The sequence below is a fragment of the Lithobates pipiens genome, unplaced genomic scaffold, assembly GCF_037356315.1.
Source record: "Lithobates pipiens isolate NorthernLeopardFrog02 unplaced genomic scaffold, aLitPip1_a1.2 Scaffold_8, whole genome shotgun sequence".
Classification (NCBI taxonomy): Eukaryota; Metazoa; Chordata; class Amphibia; order Anura; family Ranidae; genus Lithobates; species Lithobates pipiens.
This window is the reverse complement of record NW_027507903.1, coordinates 429,633,018-429,653,579: the sequence shown is the minus strand read 5'-3', so window position 1 is coordinate 429,653,579 and position 20,562 is coordinate 429,633,018. Positions and strand designations below refer to the sequence as shown.

The following is a 20,562-nucleotide window of genomic DNA, read 5'->3' as shown; positions in this document are numbered from 1 at the left end:
CATTTTTTAGGTTCACCACCAGGTTTTTATAGCGTTAGGTACCCCCATATACTACCCAATAAAGGTTTTAACCCCCTGATTGCCCCTAGAGTTAACCCTTTCACCAACGATCACCGTATAAGTGTCACTGGTGACGCTGGTTAGCCAGTTAGTTATTTAGGTTCCCCGTCAGGTTTTTATATAGCGTCAGGGACCCCCATATACTACCTAATAAAGGTTTTAACCCCTTGATTGCCCCTAGTTAACTCTTTCACCAGTGATCACCGTATAAGTGTTACGGGTGATGCTGGTTAGTTTGCTTTTTATAGCATTAGGGCACCCACCATTTATTACCCAACAAAGGTTTAACCCCCTGATCACCCAGTGGGTGATATCAATTAGGTTTTAGGGTCAGATAGGGTCTGCGTCGCCCCAGGCAGCGCTAGGTTAGTGCCAGTACCGCTAACACCCACACGCAAAGCATAACCTCCCGTAGTGGTATAGTATCTGAACAGATCAATATCTGATCTGATCAGATCTATACTAGTGTCCCCAGCAGTTTAGGGTTCCAAAAAACGCATTGTTAGTGGGATCAGCCCAGATATCTGCTAGCACCTGCATTTTGCCCCTCTGCCCAGCCCACCCAAGTGCAGTATCAATCGATCACTGTCACTTACAAAACACTAAACACATAACTGCAGCGTTCGCAGAGTCAGGCCTGATCCCTGCGATCGCTAACAGTTTTTTTGGTAACGTTTTATATTTAAATCCTGAAGGGGGTGCTTGGTTTTCGGGGTCCCGTACATGGCTAGGCTCCCAAAAAGTCCCCCACATGTGGTATCCCCATACTCAGGAGAAGCAGCAGAATGTATTTTAGGGTATAATTTCACATATGGCCATAGCATGTGTGAGCAATATATCATTTAGTGACAACTTTGTGCAAAAAAAAAAAGTTTTTAATATTCTCGCAACTTGTGGCAAAATATAAAATATTCCATGGACTCAACACGCCTCTCATTAAATAGCTTGGGGTGTCTACTTTCCAAAGTGGGGTCATTTGGGGGGGGGGGTTTGTTTTATTTTGGCATTTTATGGCCTTCGAAACTGATAGGTAGTGAGGAGTGAAATCAAAAATTTGCACCCTTAGAAATCCTGAAGGCAATGATTGGTTTTCGAGGTGCCGTACGTGGCTAGGCTCCCAAAAAGTCCCACATATGTGGTATCCCCGTACTCAGGAGAAGCAGCAGAATATATTTTGGAGTGCAATTCCACATATAACTATGGCATGTGTGAGCAATATATCATTTAGTGACAACTTTTTGTAAACTTTTTTTTTTTTGTCATTATTTAATCACTTGGGACAAAAAAAAAATATTCAATGGGCTCAACATGCCTCTCAGCAATTTCCATGGGGTGTCTACTTTCCAAAATGGGGTCATTTGGGGGGTTTGTACTACCCTGCCATTTTAGCACCTCAAGAAATGAGATAGGCAGGCATAAATTAAAAGCTGTGTAAATTCCAGAAAATGTACTCTAGTTTGTAGACGCTATAACTTTTGCGCAAACCAATAAATATATGCTTATTGACATTTTTTTTACTAAAGACATGTGGCTGAATACATTTTGCCCTAAATGTATGACTAAAATTGAGTTTATTCGGTTTTTCTTATAACCAAAATTAGAAAATATTTATTTTTTTTCAAAATGTTCAGATTTTTCCATTTATAGGGTAAAAAATTTAAATCGCAGAGGCAATCAGATACCATCAAAAGAAAGCTCTATTTGTGGGAAGAAAAGGACGCAAATTTTGTTTGGGTACAACATTGCATGACCGCGCAATTACCAGTTAAAGCAGTGCAGTGCGAAATTGTAAAAACACCTCTGGTCCTTAGGCTGACAATTGGTCCAGGGCTTAAGTTGTTAAACACGTCCCATCCTGAAGAGCTCAGAGGCAGAGTGCAGAAGCGAACGGATAGGTGAGTAGTGCCCGCATATGAAAACAGTGTTCAAACCACACATGTGTGGCAATGCTGTGATCGGTAGAGCATGAGCAATAATTCTAGCCCTAGACCTCCTCTGTAACTCAAAACATGCAACCTGTAGAATTTTTTAAACGTCGCCTATGGAGATTTTTAAGGGTAAAAGTTTGTCGCCATTCCACAAGCAGGCGCAATTTTGAAGTGTGACATGTTGGGTATCAATTTACTTGGCATAACATTATCTTTAACAATATAAAAAAAATGGGCTAACATTACTGTTGTCTTATTTTTTAATTAAGAAAAGTCAATTTTTTCCAAAAAAAGTGCGCTTGTGAGACCGCTGCACAAATACGGTGTGACAGAAAGTTTTTCCACCACCACCATTTTATTCTCTAGGGGGTTAGAAAAAAAACGTATATTGTTTGGGGGTTCTAAGTAATTTTCTAGCAAAAAAAAATGTTTTGATGTTAAATCTGTGATATTTATTATAGCAAAAAGTTTAAAAAAAATAGTTTTTTTCAAAATTGTCCCTCTTTTTTTGTTTATAGTCCAAAAAATAAACATTGATTAAATGCCACCAAAAATAAGCTCTATTTCTGGGAAAAAAGGACATAAATGTTGGTTGTGTACAATGTTGCGCGTCTGCGCAATTGTCATTTAAATCGACGCAGTGCAGTATCGCAAAAAATGGCCCGGCCAGGAAGGAATAAATTCTTCCGGGGCTGAAGTGGTTAATTAGCATCACTGAAGTCGCTCTGACTTTAGAAAAGGTTCCTGTATTACTTCAAGGTGACTACTATCTGAATTGTGCCTCAAATTAAGTACTCAAGTGGCCTAGCAAAGTCTCCTAGCAAAGTCTCACCTTAAGTCGCATGACTTTCAGGTCGCGGCAGTGTGAACCGAGACTTAGAGAAAAACGTGACATTTCTGTAACTATAAATTATACATCAAATAAAACATCAGCAATTACGATTAATTACTGTCAATGCAATTGAACCGGTCTTCCCCCAGTCTATTATATTAGAGAGCGAAAAGTGTAAAGGAGGAGGTGGGATCCAGATTCTAACTATGAACAGTGGGACCAAAGCAGTGTGCCAGATGGGGATGTCCTGTAATAAAACTCACAATACAAAACGCTTACACTGGGAGCATGTTTCCTGCAGCAATATATAACTCTCAGTTCTGCAGAACTCTTATGTAAACTCTCACTGTCAAGACATATCTCAAGACATATCAAAGGAGAGACTGAATGAAAGGACAGTCGTGGTAAGTAAAGATTCTGAGATTATTCTGAATTTATTGAGTTGTCATATTATAGAATGCACATAATATACTGTCAGATTTATCAGTATCTAGTGTTTTATGACAATAGGGGATTTATCAATTATGTTGCAAACACACATGATCAAATTTTTCAGCAAAAATCCAAGTCTGCCTTGCTTTTATTGAAGAGGTTCAGTATTTTATAACCTTTTGCAGTCTTTGCCACTGTATTTTAGGATCTGATTTATTGTTACAGCTGCTACTTTTTTTTTTCCACTCAAAAATTGAAACACTTATAAAGGTGACCCATAAGACTGGGGTTGAGAAGTATAACAGCAGAACAATCGTGTAATACCGTTGTTGTATGCAATTGTACATTTTACCAGCTTAGCATGTTCATTTGTGGTCTATTCCTATTGGTAAAGGTATCTCTAAGGTATCTCCTAGGTGTTTGGTTATTCCTCCAAAGATTTATTGGCATATGTAGAGGTTGGACTGGGTGTTGATCTCTTTTTGCCAAATGGTACCTTAACCACCTTCAGAAGATTTACCACCCTCCCTTTATGAGCAGGCTTTTTTTCGTGATAGGGCACTGTGTTATTTTACCAGACAATTGCGCAGTCGTGCAACACTGTACCCAAATAATTTCATATTTTTTTTCCCTCCACAAATAGAGCTTTATTTTTGTGGTATTGTGATCACCTCAAGTTTTATTTTTTGCACTATAAACAAAAAAAGACTGCCAGTTTTGAAAAAACAAACAAAAAAAACAACAACAATATTTTATTTTCTGCTATAAAACATACCCAATAATAATAAAAAAAAATCGAATTTCTTCATCAGTTTAGGCCAATATGTATTCTGCTATGCTATAATCCCAATAAGTGTGTACTGATTGGTTTGCGCAAAATTTATAGAAAGTTATAGAAACAATGGGATATTTTAATTAATTTTAATTAATTTATTTTATATAATTTTTTTACTAGTAATGGCTGTGATCGGGGACTTGTAGCAGGGCTGTGATATTGCAGCAGACAAATCAGACACTTAACTGACACTTTTTGGGGACCAGTGACACTAATAAAATGACCAATGATAAAAAATGCACTGTCACTGTACTAATGGCACTGGCTAAGAAGGTTAACATCAGGGATGATCAAAGGGTTAACTGTGTGCCTAGGTTGTGCTTACTCACTGTGGGGGAGGTGCTTTGACTAGGGGAAGGTAAAGATCCGTGTTTCTGTTTTGCAGAAACACAGGATCAATACCTTTCCTTCTGACAGAACGACAATCTGACTTGGTTTCATAGGCAGATTGTCGTTCTGCCTGTGTAAGCAGCAGGTGGCACCAGACATCGAGTCTGTGGTACACGCGTGCCCCAGACCTGGAAGTGTCAGATCACATACTAGGTACATGATCTGGTGACGTGGCAAGTGACGTGGCAGGTGACGTGGCAAGTGGACAATCCACAACTTGTGGCAGGTGACTTGGCAGGTGACGTGGCAAGTGATGTGGTAAGTGGACAATCCACAACTTGTGGCAGGTGGTGTGGCAGGTGACGTGGCAGGTGATGTGACAAGTGGACAATCCACAATTTGTGGCAAATGATGTGGCAGGTGACATGGCAAGTGACGTGGCAGGTGACGTGGCAAGTGACGTGGTAAGTGGACAATCCACAACTTGTGGCAGGTGATGTGGCAAGTGACGTGGCAGGTGACGTGGCAAGTGATGTGGCAGGTGACGTGGCAAGTGACGTGGTAAGTGGACAATCCAAAACTTGTGGCAGGTGATGTGGCAAGTCACGTGGCAAGTGGACAATCCACAACTTGTGGCAGGTGACGTGGCAAGTGGACAATCCACAACTTGTGGCAGGTGACGTGGCAAGTGACTTGGCAAGTGGACAATCCACAAATTGTGGCAAGTGACGTGGCAAGTGGACAATCCACAACTTGTGGCAAGTGACGTGGCAGGTGACGTGGCAAGTGACGTGGCAAGTGGACAATCCACAAATTGTGGCAAGTGACGTGGCAAGTGGACAATCCACAACTTGTGGCAAGTGACGTGGCAGGTGACGTGGCAAGTGACGTGGCAAGTGGACAATCCATAACTTGTGGCAGGTGACGTGGCTAGGTCAATGAGTTTATTGATTTCTATTTGAAATTCTGGCAATGGGTTAACGCTTAGTTTGCAATAGGTTGAGCAATCCGCAAGTAAGTGAGCCGCTTCCTTGATATAATCAAGTCTATTTTGGATAACGATTCCACCACCTTTATCGGCAGTTTTGATTATCAATTTGTTATTTTGGGTTAAAGATTGGAGAGCTGTCCGTTCTTTGGGATTGATGCAACTAAGGTTTGTAGCGTTTGATGTTGTGCGAGAGCACATCCTTTTGAGGTCTGAAAATACCATATTGTTAAAGTGGGAAGGTGTGGGCCTACTCTTATCATATTGCTTGAACTTTACCATTAGGTGGCAGCGCCACCAAGGCACATAAATAGGCCACATACAGCCTATACACCCTAGCCTGAAAAAGCAGCAGGCACCTTGTGTATTCCCTTTGTGCGCATGCCCAGAAACGCGCCACTTTACAGCAGTAATGTCACTTCACCAAAATCTGCACTCCTGCCCTCTTTGTGACCATCGGGCTATGCTCCAAGCCTCGCTTTGGATCCTGCCTGAATACCGGTAGTCTCCTGTGGAACAGGACGTCAGCTGCATGGACAAACAGAGCATACAACCATACTGACTGCAGCGATAGAATTTGAGCACACTGGATTTCCCTATGCCTGATAACAGATACTTACATGTGAGGCTTTTAATGCATTTGGCTATTAAATCTTAATCAGTCTTACTAAGAGGCGCCTGTTGTTTTGTGTTTCTCTCTACATATTTGGAGTGGCTTCAACTCCCTTCACAAGGCTGCCCTATCAATATAGACTGTACATCTCACACAGAGCTGTTTAAGTGCAAATGACTATTGTATGAACTTCCATTGCTTACTATTATACTACAACCCGGGCCGCTACCCATTGTTGTTCTAAATCTGATGGCCAGTGTCATTCAATCCACTTCCTCTTAGCCCAGCAGGAACCAAAAGAAGAGCACGCACCACTGCAGGCAAATCTTCAGGTGCAAATGGATGACAAGTGCAGACCCCGGCTCACCACCGTCCAATACGAATAAAATGAAGAAATGGTCACACTCAGAATGTCCAAAAAACTTGCTTGATGTACCTTTATTGTCACAAGTGTATCAGACAAACACAGGACAAGCAGTTGACATGTTTCACAAGCGATGACTTGCTTGTTCTCAACAAAATTAGCATACACTAAGCAGGCTGTTTAAAGTGGTTGTAAACCCACTTTTTGGATTTCTACCTATTGGTAAGCCTAGAATAGGGCGTATCTATAGGTAGTGGAAATATCTCCTAAATGTGCACCGTTTAGGAGATATTTCACTTGTAGTCCACTGAAAATTCCAAAGGCGCATGCGTGGGGAAGAAACAAAACGAAGTGCCGTTTCCTCCCTAGTCTGTGCCGTTAATCAAGGTTCTGGTGCGCATGCGTGGGAGTGACGTCACGTATCTCCGGCGAATCACAGAGCCAGAGTCCGCAGTCCAGAAGGAAGAGGGGCCAGAATCCACCTACTTGGGATTACGCTACATGCAAAAAACATTTCAGCTGACATGTTAAAAACATTACAACATATCAACTGCTTGTCCTGCGTTTGTCTGATACACTTGTGACAATAAAGGTACATCAAACAAGTTTTTTGGAAATTCAGAGTGCAACCATTTCTTTCTTTTTATTCTCTTATTCCAGGTCATCTTGGACCCACCCCTAGACTGTTACTGGAAAATGAAAAAAGAGAAGCACAGTGATGAACTTGTGTCTCTGTCACTCTGCTTTCTCTTCCTGTCAGCATGCTTCTTGTGTGTGCATGAACTGATTGATTCTTTCTGCTGTTTCTTCTACTCATACTCCAGTCCTGCTGTACAGGGAATGCAGAAGGCTGATACCTGGACAAATTCAGGTACTTACACTGCTTGCATTTTTAAAATACATTTTAGTGCTTGCTTACCATGTGATGTGTCAATAGAACTTGATGACTCTGGCAACTTGTATCTTACACAGAGCTTTGCATACTAACCCGTTATATGACACTTACCTGCCAATGAAGCCTGCTTTGTCCCTGTGCAGGCCACGTCCATATTTGACCCTCTTCTTTCCAGGGCTGCAGACTACGGCTCTGTGACTGGCCAGAGCTGCGTGACGTTACTCAGCCACGGCACACGCTGGGGGTAGAAACGGCACGGTGGTCCGTTTCTTCACGCTCCATGCGCTGACGACATTGGCACACTACAAGTGAAATATAGTATATAATAGACAAAATTTATATCTTTTTTACACACAAATAGAGCTTTCTTTTGGTGGTATTTGATCACCTCTGCGGTTTTATTTTTTGCGTTATAAACAAAAAAAGACCAACAATTAAAAAAAATTTTTTTTTACTTTCTGCTATAATACATATCCCAAAAAATATATAAAAAAACAAATTTATGCATCAGTTTAGCCCGATATATATTCCTCCAAACTTTTTTTTTTGTAAAAAAAAAAAACGCAATAGGCATATATTGAGTGGTTTTGCACAAAAGTTACCATGTCTACAAACTACCGGATAGATTTAGGGACTTATTTTTTTTACCGGTAATGGCGGCGATCTGTGATTTTTAGAGAGACTGTGACATTGCGGTGGATAAATCTGACCCCAAATGACACTTTTTGGGGACCAGTGACATTATTACATTGATCAGTGCATTTTTATAGCCCTGATCAATGTAAAGATGTCACTGGCAGGGAAGGGGATAACACTAAGGGGCGGTCAGGGGGTTAACTGTATTCCCTTGGTGTGTTCTAACTGTAGGGGGGGGGGGGTAGGCTAACTGGGACATGACAGAGATCACTGTTCCCGATCTCTGGGAACAGTAGATCACTGTCATGTCATCTGGCAGAACGGGGAATCGCCTTGTTTACATAGGCAGTTCCTCGTTCTGCCTCTCCTCACCATGATCGCAGGGTGGCTCACCCGCTATCCACCAGGAGAGCCAACCTGCCGCAGTATATCTGATATTTGCGTAAGCTGGTCTGCAAGTGGTTAAGGAGAACCTGTCAATTTAGTCTGCATGAGAAAAACACAGATTCACTCTTAAACAGAACTAAAAGCAATAAGTTAATAATGGATACCTCATTAACCACTTGACCACTGGGCACTTAAACACCCTTAATAACCAGACAAATTTTCAGCTTTCGGTGCTCTCACATTTTGAATGACAATTACTCAGTCATGGAACACTGTACCCATATGAAATTTTTGTCCTTTTTTTCACACAAATAGAGCTTTCTTTTGGTGGTATTTAATCACTGCTGGGTTTTTTATTTTTTGTGCTATAAAAGAAAAGAAAATTCGGTAAAAAAATTATTTTTCTTTGTTTCTGTTATAAAATTTAGCAGATTAGTAATTTTTCTTATAAATTTTGGCCAAAATTTATACTACTACATATCTTTGGTAAAAATAAGTACAAATTGGTGGATATTATTTGGTCTTTGTGAAAGTTATAGAGTCCACAAGCTATGGTGCCAATATCTGAAAATTGATCACGCCTTAAGTACTGATGGCCTATTTCAATTCTTGAGACCCTAATATGCCAGACAAGTACAAATACACCTTAAGGGACCCCTTTTTGGAAAGAAGACATTCCAAGATATTTAGTAAGAGGCATGGTGAGTTTCTTTTTACAATATTGTCATATTATCAGGTTATTTCTCATACCACCAATTACACCCCAAAACACATTCTGCTATTACTCCCGAGTATGGCGATACCACATGTGTGAGACTTTTACACAGCCTGGCCACATACAGAGGCCCAACATGCAGGGAGCACTATCAAGCGTTCTGGAGCACCCAGGCCAATTCTGACATTTCTCTCCAACATGTAAAAATCATCATTTATTTGCTAGAAAATTACATAGAACACCAAAACAATATATATATATTTTTTTTAGCAAAGACCCTAGAGAATACAATGGTGGTCGTTGCAACTTTTTATCTCACACGGTATTTGCGCAGCAATTTTTCGAATGCTTTTTTTTGGAAAAAAAAAATTTTTTTTGCTTAAAAAAAAAACAAAACAGTAAAGTTAGCCTAATGTTTTTCCATAATGTGAAAGATAAAGTTAACGCCGAGTAAATAGATACCTAACATGTCACAATTCAAAATTGCACACGCTCGTGGAATGGCGCAAAACGTTGCTACTTAAAAATACCCATAGGCGACGCTTTACATTTTTTAACTGGTTACATGTTTTGAGTTACAGAGGAGGTCTAGGGCCAGAATTATTGCTCTCGCTCTAATGTTCACAGCGATACTTCACATGTGTGGTTTAAACACCGTTTTCATATGTGGGCGGGACTTACGTATGCGTTCGCTTCTGCATGCGAGCACATGGGGAAAGGAGCGCTTTAAATTATTTTATTTTTTTTATTGTTCATTTGACTTTATTTTAGTATGACACTTTTTTCCCCAAAAATACATTTTTTGATCACTTTTATTCCTATTACAAGGAATGTAAACATCCCTTGTAATAGGAATATGGCATGACATGTCCTCTTTACAGTGAGATATGGGGTCAATAAGACCCCACATTTGACCTCTAGGCTGGGAAGCCTGAAATAAAAAAAAAAAAACAATTCTGGTTTTGATCGTATTGGCGAGTTGGTAGAAGCACCAGAGGGCGGCGGGAGGGGGGGGGACGTCCCCTCTCGCCTCCTGTAAGAACGATAAGGCAGTGGAACAGCTGCTATGATCATTCTTATGGTGTAGGGAATCGTCAGCTAAAAAAGTTGATATCTGAATGATGCCTGTAGCTACATGCATCATTCAGATATCCCTGCACAAAATCAAGGACGTCATATGACGGCCGGCGGGTGGGAAGTGGTTAACCACTTCAATACCAGGCACTTAAACACCTTCCTGCCCAAACCAATTTTGAGTTTTCAGCGATGTCGCAGTTTGAATGACAATTGCACGGTCATGCTACACTGTACCCAAATGAAATTTTTATAATTTTTTTCCCACAAATAGAGCTTTCTTTTGGTGGTATTTGATCACCTCTACGGTTTTTATTTTTTGCTAAACAAATTAAAAAAAATCATTTTTTTTTGTTTCAGTTTCAAAACTTTGTAAGTAAGTACGTTTTCTCCTTCACTGATGAGCACTGATGGTGCTGCACTGAGGGGCACTGATAAGGCGGCACTGATGGGCACCGATGAGGAGGCACCAATGAAGTGGCACTGATGAGGTGGCATTGATGGGCACTGATATGTGGCACTGATAGGCGGCACTGATGGGCACTGATAGGTGGCACTGATGGGCGACATGGATGGGCACTGATAGGTGGCACAAATTGGCACTGATAGCTGGCACGGATTGACATGGATAGGTGGCATGGATGGGCATGCATAGGTGGCACAGATGGGCATGGATAGGTGGCACGGATGAGTATGGATGGGCACTGATAGGCGGCACGGATTGGCACTGATAGGTGGCACGGATGGGCACTGATAGGCGGCATTGTATTGTATTATATTGTACTGATGGATGCCAATCAGTGCCAAACAATAATGCATACCAATCAGTGATGCCCATTGTGGACACTGATTGGCCTCCATTGTGAGCACTGATTGGCATCCTGGTGGTCTAGGGTGGCATACCTGGTGGTCTGGTGGCATCCCTGGTGGTCCAGTGTGGGCATCCTCGGGAGGGGGGCTGCGCTGATAATCGATCAGCACAGACCCCCCCGTCAGAGGAAAAGCTGATCAACCGCTATTCCTATTTACGCTGTGATCAGCTGTGATTGGACACGGCTGATCACATAGTAAAGAGTCTTTGTCGGAGGCTCTTTACCGAAATTGTAGCTGCAGGGCATCAGACTGACACCCTGCAACAACGATCACCGTGATGCGTGCCACCGCCACCACTTTGCCACCGTTATTTTGCTATATGGCGGGCAGCAAGTGGTTAAAATGCATTTTTTTTTTTAACACAAAGTTGTCCATTTATACAATATTTCTAACACATAGCATGTACACCCCAAAAAAGATTCTCCTACTCCTCTTGAGTACGGTGATACCACATGTGTGAGACTTCCACAGCCTGGCCACATACAGAGGCTGAGTACAGCCAAGCATGGCCAAGCATGGCTGGCTATCACCGAGTATTGCAGGGTATCACCGAGTATGGCTGGGTATTGCAGGGTATCACAGAGTATGGCTGAGCATGGCCGAGTATGGCTGGGTATTGCAGGGTAACACCGCGTATGGCTGGGTATTGCAGAGTATGGCTGGGTATTGCAGGGTATCACCGAGTATTGCTGGGTATGGCAATTTATGGCAGAGTATTGGCAGGGTATTGCAGGCTATTGCAGAGTATTGCTGGGTATTGAAGATTATTGCTAGGTATTGCAGACAGAGTATTGGCAGGGCATTGCTGGGTATTACAGAGTATTGGCAGGGCATTGCAGAGTATTGTATATACAAGTATATGGCACTAAGAAAAACATAAAACCTACTGCAATTTTCACTGTGAAAACTGAAAAAAAATATATATAGTGCTCCAAATGTGGACCTACAAGCATAAACATATGCTATTGACAAATTACATATACACAAGAGAAATCAATAAAAAATAAATGACAATACTGTGAGTATAGCCAAAAAACACTTGAAAGCTAGACAACAGGGCAAAGAAGGGAAGGGGGGGGGGGATGGAATGGGAAGGGGAACAGAAAAAAAATTAAAATAAAATGTATTTCTTCTTTAAACACTACACACAGTCCAAGCCCGGCAGCCGTCTGGTGGAAACTGAAACCAGGTTCCTGGTGGTGTAGTGTCACAGTTTGATGCCTATCACAGGATGGTGCGGAAGTGACGTTGTTGCGTACTGCGCATGCGCGATGCGCTCCAAACGCTCGAGCCGTGCGTTCCAACATAGTTTCGGCAATACAGTTCAGCGAAACCATCACATAATGTTACGGAAGTGATGTTACACACAACACAAACACGGGCCACGTTGTTGCGTACTGCGCATGCGCGATGCGTTCCAAACACTTGCGCCGTGCGTTCCAACATAGTTTCGGCAATACAGTTCAGCGAAACCATCACATAATGTTACGGAAGTGAAGTTACACACAACACAAACACTGGGCCGTTCGTTACAACACTAATACTTCCCTTGTTACCTAGTAGGTTTTGCATTGCTGGGACTTGTAGTGCCTATCCTGAGCTACATGCTTCAATGTTCAGTGTCCTCATCCCTATCCCCATGCTTCAATGTTCAGTGTCCATCCTTATCCCCGTGCTTCAATGTTCAGTGTCCTCATCCTTATCCCCGAGCTTCAATGTTCAGTGTCCATCCTTATCCCCGTGCTTCAATGTTCAGTGTCCTCATCCCTATCCGCGAGCTTCAATGTTCAGTGTCCTCATCCTTATCCCTGTGCTTCAATGTTCAGTGTCCTCATCCCTATCCCCATGCTTCAATGTTCAGTGTCCTCATCCCTATCCGCGAGCTTCAATGTTCAGTGTCCTCATCCTTATCCCTGTGCTTCAATGTTCAGTGTCCTCATCCCTATCCCCATGCTTCAATGTTCAGTGTCCTCATCCCTATCCGCGAGCTTCAATGTTCAGTGTCCTCATCCTTATCCCTGTGCTTCAATGTTCAGTGTCCTCATCCCTATCCCCATGCTTCAATGTTCAGTGTCCTCATCCCGATCCGCAAGCTTCAATGTTCAGTGTCCTCATCCTTATCCCTGTGCTTCAATGTTCAGTGTCCTCATCCCTATCCGCAAGCTTTAAATGTTCAGTGTCCTCATCCTTATCCCTGTGCTTCAATGTTCAGTGTCCTCATCCTTATCCCTGAGCTTCAATGTTCAGTGTCCTCATCCCTATCCCCCTGCTTCAATGTTCAGTGTCCTCATCCCTATCCGCAAGCTTCAATGTTCAGTGTCCTCATCCTTATCCCCGAGCTTCAATGTTCAGTGTCCTCATCCCTATCCCCCTGCTTCAATGTTCAGTGTCCTCATCCCTATCCCCCTGCTTCAATGTTCAGTGTCCTCATCCTTATCCCCGAGCTTCAATGTTCAGTGTCCTCATCCCTATCCCCATGCTTCAATGTTCAGTGTCCTCATCCCTATCCCCGAGCTTCAATGTTCAGTGTCCTCATCCCTATCCCCGAGCTTCAATGTTCAGTGTCCTCATCCTTATCCCCGAGCTTCAATGTTCAGTGTCCTCATCCCTATCCCCCTGCTTCAATGTTCAGTGTCCTCATCCTTATCCCCGAGCTTCAATGTTCAGTGTCCTCATCCCTATCCCCCTGCTTCAATGTTCAGTGTCCTCATCCCTATCCCCGAGCTTCAATGTTCAGTGTCCATCCTTATCCCTGTGCTTCAATGTTCAGTGTCCTCATCCCTATCCGCAAGCTTCAATGTTCAGTGTCCTCATCCTTATCCCCATGCTTCGATGTTCAGTGTCCTCATCGAAGCAGGGGGATAAGGATGAGGACACTGAACATTGAAGCTCGCGGATAGGGATGAGGACACTGAACATTGAAGCACGGGGATAAGGATGGACACTGAACATTGAAGCTCGGGGATAAGGATGAGGACACTGAACATTGAAGCACGGGGATAAGGATGGACACTGAACATTGAAGCATGGGGATAGGGATGAGGACACTGAACATTGAAGCATGTAGCTCAGGATAGGCACTACAAGTCCCAGCAATGCAAAACCTACTAGGTAACAAGGGAAGTATTAGTGTTGTAACGAACGGCCCAGTGTTTGTGTTGTGTGTAACTTCACTTCCGTAACATTATGTGATGGTTTCGCTGAACTGTATTGCCGAAACTATGTTGGAACGCACGGCGCAAGTGTTTGGAACGCATCGCGCATGCGCAGTACGCAACAACGTGGCCCGTGTTTGTGTTGTGTGTAACATCACTTCCGTAACATTATGTGATGGTTTCGCTGAACTGTATTGCCGAAACTATGTTGGAACGCACGGCTCGAGCGTTTGGAGCGCATCGCGCATGCGCAGTACGCAACAACGTCACTTCCGCACCATCCTGTGATAGGCATCAAACTGTGACACTACAGTGGCACTGTAGAGGATAAAAGAGAACAAGAGGCGCCTCTGGGTGTAGACTGTATAGACTTTCTTTAATAAAATCTGTGATAAAAAACACTCACATGGTAGCAGTTATAATCAGGCGGTGTACTAATCCCATGTAACGGAGGGAAAGAGACGCCTCAGTGTGGTCATTCCAAAACGCTGTGGAGTCTTGTCAGATTTTTATTAAAGAAAGTGTATACAGTCTACACCCAGAGGCACCTCTTGTTCTCTTTTATCCTATTGCAGAGTATTGGCAGGGCATTGCAGAGTATTGTCAGGGTATTGCAGAGTATTGTCAGGGTATTGCTGGGTAGTGATGGCCGAACGGTTCGCCCGGCGGTCGTTTCGCGGCGAATTTCCGACTTTCGCCGTCCGCGGGTTCGAACGCCTTTTTCCGTCGTTCGCCCCGGCGGACTTACGTGTTTAATGTATACAAGAACTTTAACCTTTCGTGACACGTTTATCATGTGTTACAGGACAACCAATTGAGACATGACAGCTCATGGACACTTGGACATTCCCCCTAACCTATAAATACACCCGATCCGGTGGCCATTTTACATTCTTTCTTCTGTCACTGTAGGGAAAGGATCCTGTGTGGAGTAGGGACAGAGAAAACGCTAGCTATTTGGTACACAAAAGTTCTTTTCAGGACTGGTATAGGTGTTAGGTCAGCAGCCTGAGTTTCTTTTGTCAGTTTAGATAAAGGGACAGAGCGCTGTATGCTGCTATTTTAGGGACAGCTCAGCCAGATTAGTCTTTCTTCATCATCATCATCATCATCATCATTAGCTGTTACTATCAGGTCCACAAAAGAGCTGTTCCAGCTAATCGTTCCAGCCTACTCTTTTTTGCCAATTTGTATAGGGACAGGCAGGAAGCAGTGTGTCAGGCAGTGAGGATAATTTTAAAGACTTGCTGTTACTATTAGTTCCACAAAGGTTCTTTTCAGGACTGGTATCAGTGGTACGGTAATAGGCTTGTACACGTATAATATTCTTTCTTCCAAATATAGAAAGAATATTATACTTGACTGCTGCCCTTCTGCTGCAGTCTGCTAATCATTCACAACTCACTTGTTCCACAAAGCTCTTTATCAGGACTGGTAACTTGGTCTGTCTAGGGTGCTACGGTACATAGGCTTGGGTGCGGTACAGTCTGCTGTTCTGTAAGGACCGCTATCGGTCCACAATAGATAGGGTTGCCGTGCACTACTGCTGACCGCTGCCCTATACTGCAGCAGTCCTTCAGCGGTATAGGGACTGACGCACAGTCTGCTAAACACTAATACACAACCTGCTTGGTCCACAAAAGTTCTTATAAGGACTGGTAACTTGGTATAGGGTGCTACGGTACATAGGCCTGAGTGCGTTACAGTCTGCTGTTCTGTAAGGACCGCTATCGGTCCACAATACATAGGGTTGACGTGCACTACTGCTGACCGCTGCCCTATACTGCAGCAGTCCTTCAGCGGTATAGGGACTGACGCACAGTCTGCTAAACACTAACACACAACCTGCTTGGTCCACAAAAGTTCTTATAAGGACTGGTAACTTGGTATAGGGTGCTACGGTACATAGGCCTGAGTGCAGTACAGTCTGCTGTTCTGTAAGGACTGCTATCGGTCCACAATACATAGGGTTGCCGTGCACTACTGCTGACCGCTGCCCTATACTGCAGCAGTCCTTCAGCGGTATAGGGACTGACGCACAGTCTGCTAAACACTAATACACAACCTGCTTGGTCCACAAAAGTTCTTATAAGGACTGGTAACTTGGTATAGGGTGCTACGGTACATAGGCCTGAGTGCGTTACAGTCTGCTGTTCTGTAAGGACCGCTATCGGTCCACAATACATAGGGTTGCCGTGCACTACTGCTGACCGCTGCCCTATACTGCAGCAGTCCTTCATTGGTATAGGGACTGACGTACAGTCTGCTAATCACTAACACACAACCTGCTTGGTCCACAAAAGTTCTTATAAGGACTGGTAACTTGGTATAGGGTGCTACGGTACATAGGCCTGAGTGCGTTACAGTCTGCTGTTCTGTAAGGACCGCTATCGGTCCACAATACATAGGGTTGCCGTGCACTACTGCTGACCGCTGCCCTATACTGCAGCAGTCCTTCATTGGTATAGGGACTGACGTACAGTCTGCTAATCACTAACACACAACCTGCTTGGTCCACAAAAGTTCTTATAAGGACTGGTAACTTGGTATAGGGTGCTACGGTACATAGGCCTGAGTGCGTTACAGTCTGCTGTTCTGTAAGGACCGCTATCGGTCCACAATACATAGGGTTGCCGTGCACTACTGCTGACCGCTGCCCTATACTGCAGCAGTCCTTCAGCGGTATAGGGACTGACGCACAGTCTGCTAAACACTAACACACAACCTGCTTGGTCCACAAAAGTTCTTATAAGGACTGGTAACTTGGTATAGGGTGCTACGGTACATAGGCCTGAGTGCAGTACAGTCTGCTGTTCTGTAAGGACCGCTATCGGTCCACAATACATAGGGTTGACGTGCACTACTGCTGACCGCTGCCCTATACTGCAGCAGTCCTTCATTGGTATAGGGACTGACGTACAGTCTGCTAATCACTAACACACAACCTGCTTGGTCCACAAAAGTTCTTATAAGGACTGGTAACTTGGTATAGGGTGCTACGGTACATAGGCCTGAGTGCAGTACAGTCTGCTGTTCTGTAAGGACCGCTATCGGTCCACAATACATAGGGTTGCCGTGCACTACTGCTGACCGCTGCCCTATACTGCAGCAGTCCTTCATTGGTATAGGGACTGACGTACAGTCTGCTAATCACTAACACACAACCTGCTTGGTCCACAAAAGTTTTTATAAGGACTGGTAACTTGGTATAGGGTGCTACGGTACATAGGCCTGAGTGCAGTACAGTCTGCTGTTCTGTAAGGACCGCTATCGGTCCACAATACATAGGGTTGACGTGCACTACTGCTGACCGCTGCCCTATACTGCAGCAGTCCTTCAGCGGTATAGGGACTAAGAGTTTTGTCACAGGGTGATTTAAAAAATGACAGGCAGAGGAAGAGGCAGGCCCTTCCGCAGGGGTGGTAGGGGTAGGGCAGGAGCAACAGCCTTGAGCCAAAGTGGGAAGTTGCAGAAGGTGCGTTCAATTACTTTAAAGGACGCACCAGACTTGGTTGAGTGGCTCACTCAGCCTTATTCTTCTGCACCCTCCTCATCCTCTCGATCTGCACCCTCTTCTTCACTCTCTGCTATGTGCACCCCCAAAGACACTACCACCAACAACACCACCACCACCACATACCTTCCGCTTGAGTGCAAATGGGGGCCTTCATGCTCCAGTGTTTTAATAGGGACCCCCGTATAAAAAGCATGAGGGTCAAGGACCAGTACTGGGTGGCAACGTACTTAGATCCCCGGTACAAACACAAAATGGCGGAAATGTTACCGCCGTCGCAGAGGGCTGTCAGAATGCAGCACTTCCAGGCCTTGCTTCGAGAAATGCTGCATTCTGCTTTTGCGTGCGCTGGCAGAGGAGCAATTCCCACTCCCAGAGAAGGATTTGCGGGTACCAATCCAACAGCGCCTGCAAGAAGAGGCCGGTTTGAAGATGTGTTGGTGACTTCGGATATGAGGTCATTCTTTCAGCCGACCCATCGACAGGTGTCATCCGGATCCAGCATCAGGGAACGCCTAGACCGTCAGGTGTCCGACTACATTGGGTTAACGGCCGATGTGGACGCTCTGAGGAGTGATGAACCCCTAGACTACTGGGTGGGCAGGCTTGACCTCTGGCCAGAGCTTGCCCAATTTGCAATCGAACTGTTGGCTTGCCCCTCATCCAGTGTCCTGTCCGAAAGGACGTTCAGCGCAGCAGGGGGGATTGTGACCGATAAGCGTACTCGCCTAGCTCACGACAGTGTTAACTACCTCACATTTCTAAAAATGAATGAGGCATGGATCTCGGAGGAATTCAACACATGTGATCAGTAGACCATGTATATGTCTATAAACAATTTTTGGAATCAAGCACACAGACCTTCTTAATTCATTTGGCTCACTTCCCTGACCCAAAAAAGCACACCGTACTATATGCCCCTACCCTCCTCTTTGAAGAGGTTGAGCGGTGTCATATTTCTACTGGGGCTGCTTATTATGAGGGGTTCCCACCATCCCTGTGCTGTGCTGACTTCCTCCTGGGTGTTCTTATTATGAGGGGCTCCCACCATCCCTGTGCTGTGCTGACTTCCTCCTGGGGGTTCTTATTATGAGGGGCTCCCACCATCCCTGTGCTGTGCTGACTTCCTCCTGGGGGTTCTTATTATGAGGGGATCACACCATCCCTGTGCTGTGCTGACTTCCTCCTGGGGCTGCTTACGGTGCTGCTGTCAGCGCTGTATGTCACGGAGCTGCTGTCAGCGCTGTATGTCACGGAGCTGCTGTCAGCGCTGTATGTCACGGAGCTGCTGTCAGCGCTGTATGTCACGGAGCTGCTGTCAGCGCTGTATGTCACGGAGCTGCTGTCAGCGCTGTATGTCACGGAGCTGCTGTCAGCGCTGTATGTCACGGAGCTGCTGTCAGCGCTGTATGTCACGGAGCTGCTGTCAGCGCTGTATGTCACGGTGCTGCTGTCAGCGCTGTATGTCACGGAGCTGCTGTCAGCGCTGTATGTCACGGAGCTGCTGTCAGTGCTGTATGTCACGGAGCTGCTGTCAGCGCTGTATGTCACGGAGCTGCTGTCAGCGCTGTATGTCACGGAGCTGCTGTCAGCGCTGTATGTCACGGTGCTGCTGTCAGCGCTGTATGTCACGGAGCTGCTGTCAGCGCTGTATGTCACGGAGCTGCTGTCAGTGCTGTATGTCACGGAGCTGCTGTCAGCGCTGTATGTCACGGAGCTGCTGTCAAGCTGCTGTCAGCGCTGTATGTCACGGAGCTGCTGTCAGCGCTGTATGTCACGGTGCTGCTGTCAGCGCTGTATGTCACGGAGCTGCTGTCAGCGCTGTATGTCACGGAGCTGCTGTCAGCGCTGTATGTCACGGAGCTGCTGTCAGCGCTGTATGTCACGGAGCTGCTGTCAGCGCTGTATGTCACGGAGCTGCTGTCAGCGCTGTATGTCACGGTGCTGATGTCAGTGCTCTGTATTACGGTGCTGCTGTCAGTGCTCTGTATCTCCTGCACCCTCTTGTTTGCCTACCCTGGTCCCTGACCTTCCCTCTCCTCCATTGCCTTCATTAGCTCCATAGTCCTGAATTGTCAGAACAATTTCCCAAATAAAAAAAAAATGCTTGTAGTTATCGATCCCAAATTCACCTCATACATGTATTATGCTATTGTCCAGGTGGTGGGACTACGTGCTACCCCCTAATAATTACCCCGTGGCCGCAAATTCGACCTAAAGGTTTGCGAAATTCGCCTCCCATTGAAGTCAATGGAGCCCGCGGCGAACGGTCGTTTTCGCGAACGTTTGTGCCCGTTCGCGTTTCGCGTTCGCGAAACGTCCCGTCGGAAGTTCGTCCATCACTATTGCTGGGTATTGCAGAGTATTGGCAGGGCATTGCAGAGTATTGGCAGAGTATTGTCACTGTATTGCAGAGTATTGGCAGGGCATTGCTGGGTATTGCAGAGTATTGGCAGGGTATTGCAGAGTATTGGCAGAGTATTGTCACTGTATTGCAGAGTATTGGCAGGGCATTGCTGGGTGTTGCAGAGTATTGGCAGGGTATTGCGGGGTTAATTGTTGGTGAGCAGCACATAAGCACAGCTCTCTGGTATTAACAAGCTTGAATGATATACTGTATTAATAATTACAGAACTGCTTTTTTCTCTGTCTGGAGTTCAACTCTTTGGAATCATAGTCACGTGGTTATTAGGGTTGAAAAAAACACTGATGTTTACTGAAAATTCAACACTCACAACTTCCACAGCTTGGGTTCAGAGGAAATCAAAACAAAATATTGTTTGCACTTCTTTTCAGTCTTTACCCCCACAAATTGAATATATGCAAATTTCATTTTTGTTGCTGTTTTTAAGCAAAAAGATAAAGCTGTATCCTTGGAAGATTAAAGAATATGTGCTTTCAATGTGACCAATGATAGCTTTAGAACAACCT

General features: G+C 44.6%; 1 protein-coding gene across 1 annotated transcript in view; it reads left to right on the top strand.

Annotated features, from left to right (window-relative positions):
- The first annotated feature begins 3,080 nt into the window (after positions 1-3,080).
- The window catches only part of LTC4S (leukotriene C4 synthase), a 236,324-nt gene continuing 218,842 nt past the window's right edge, over positions 3,081-20,562 (top strand). The window contains exon 1 of the mRNA XM_077474284.1: positions 3,081-3,224. The gene's annotated coding sequence lies outside the window, so the exon portion shown is untranslated. The remainder of the gene's footprint in view (positions 3,225-20,562) is intronic.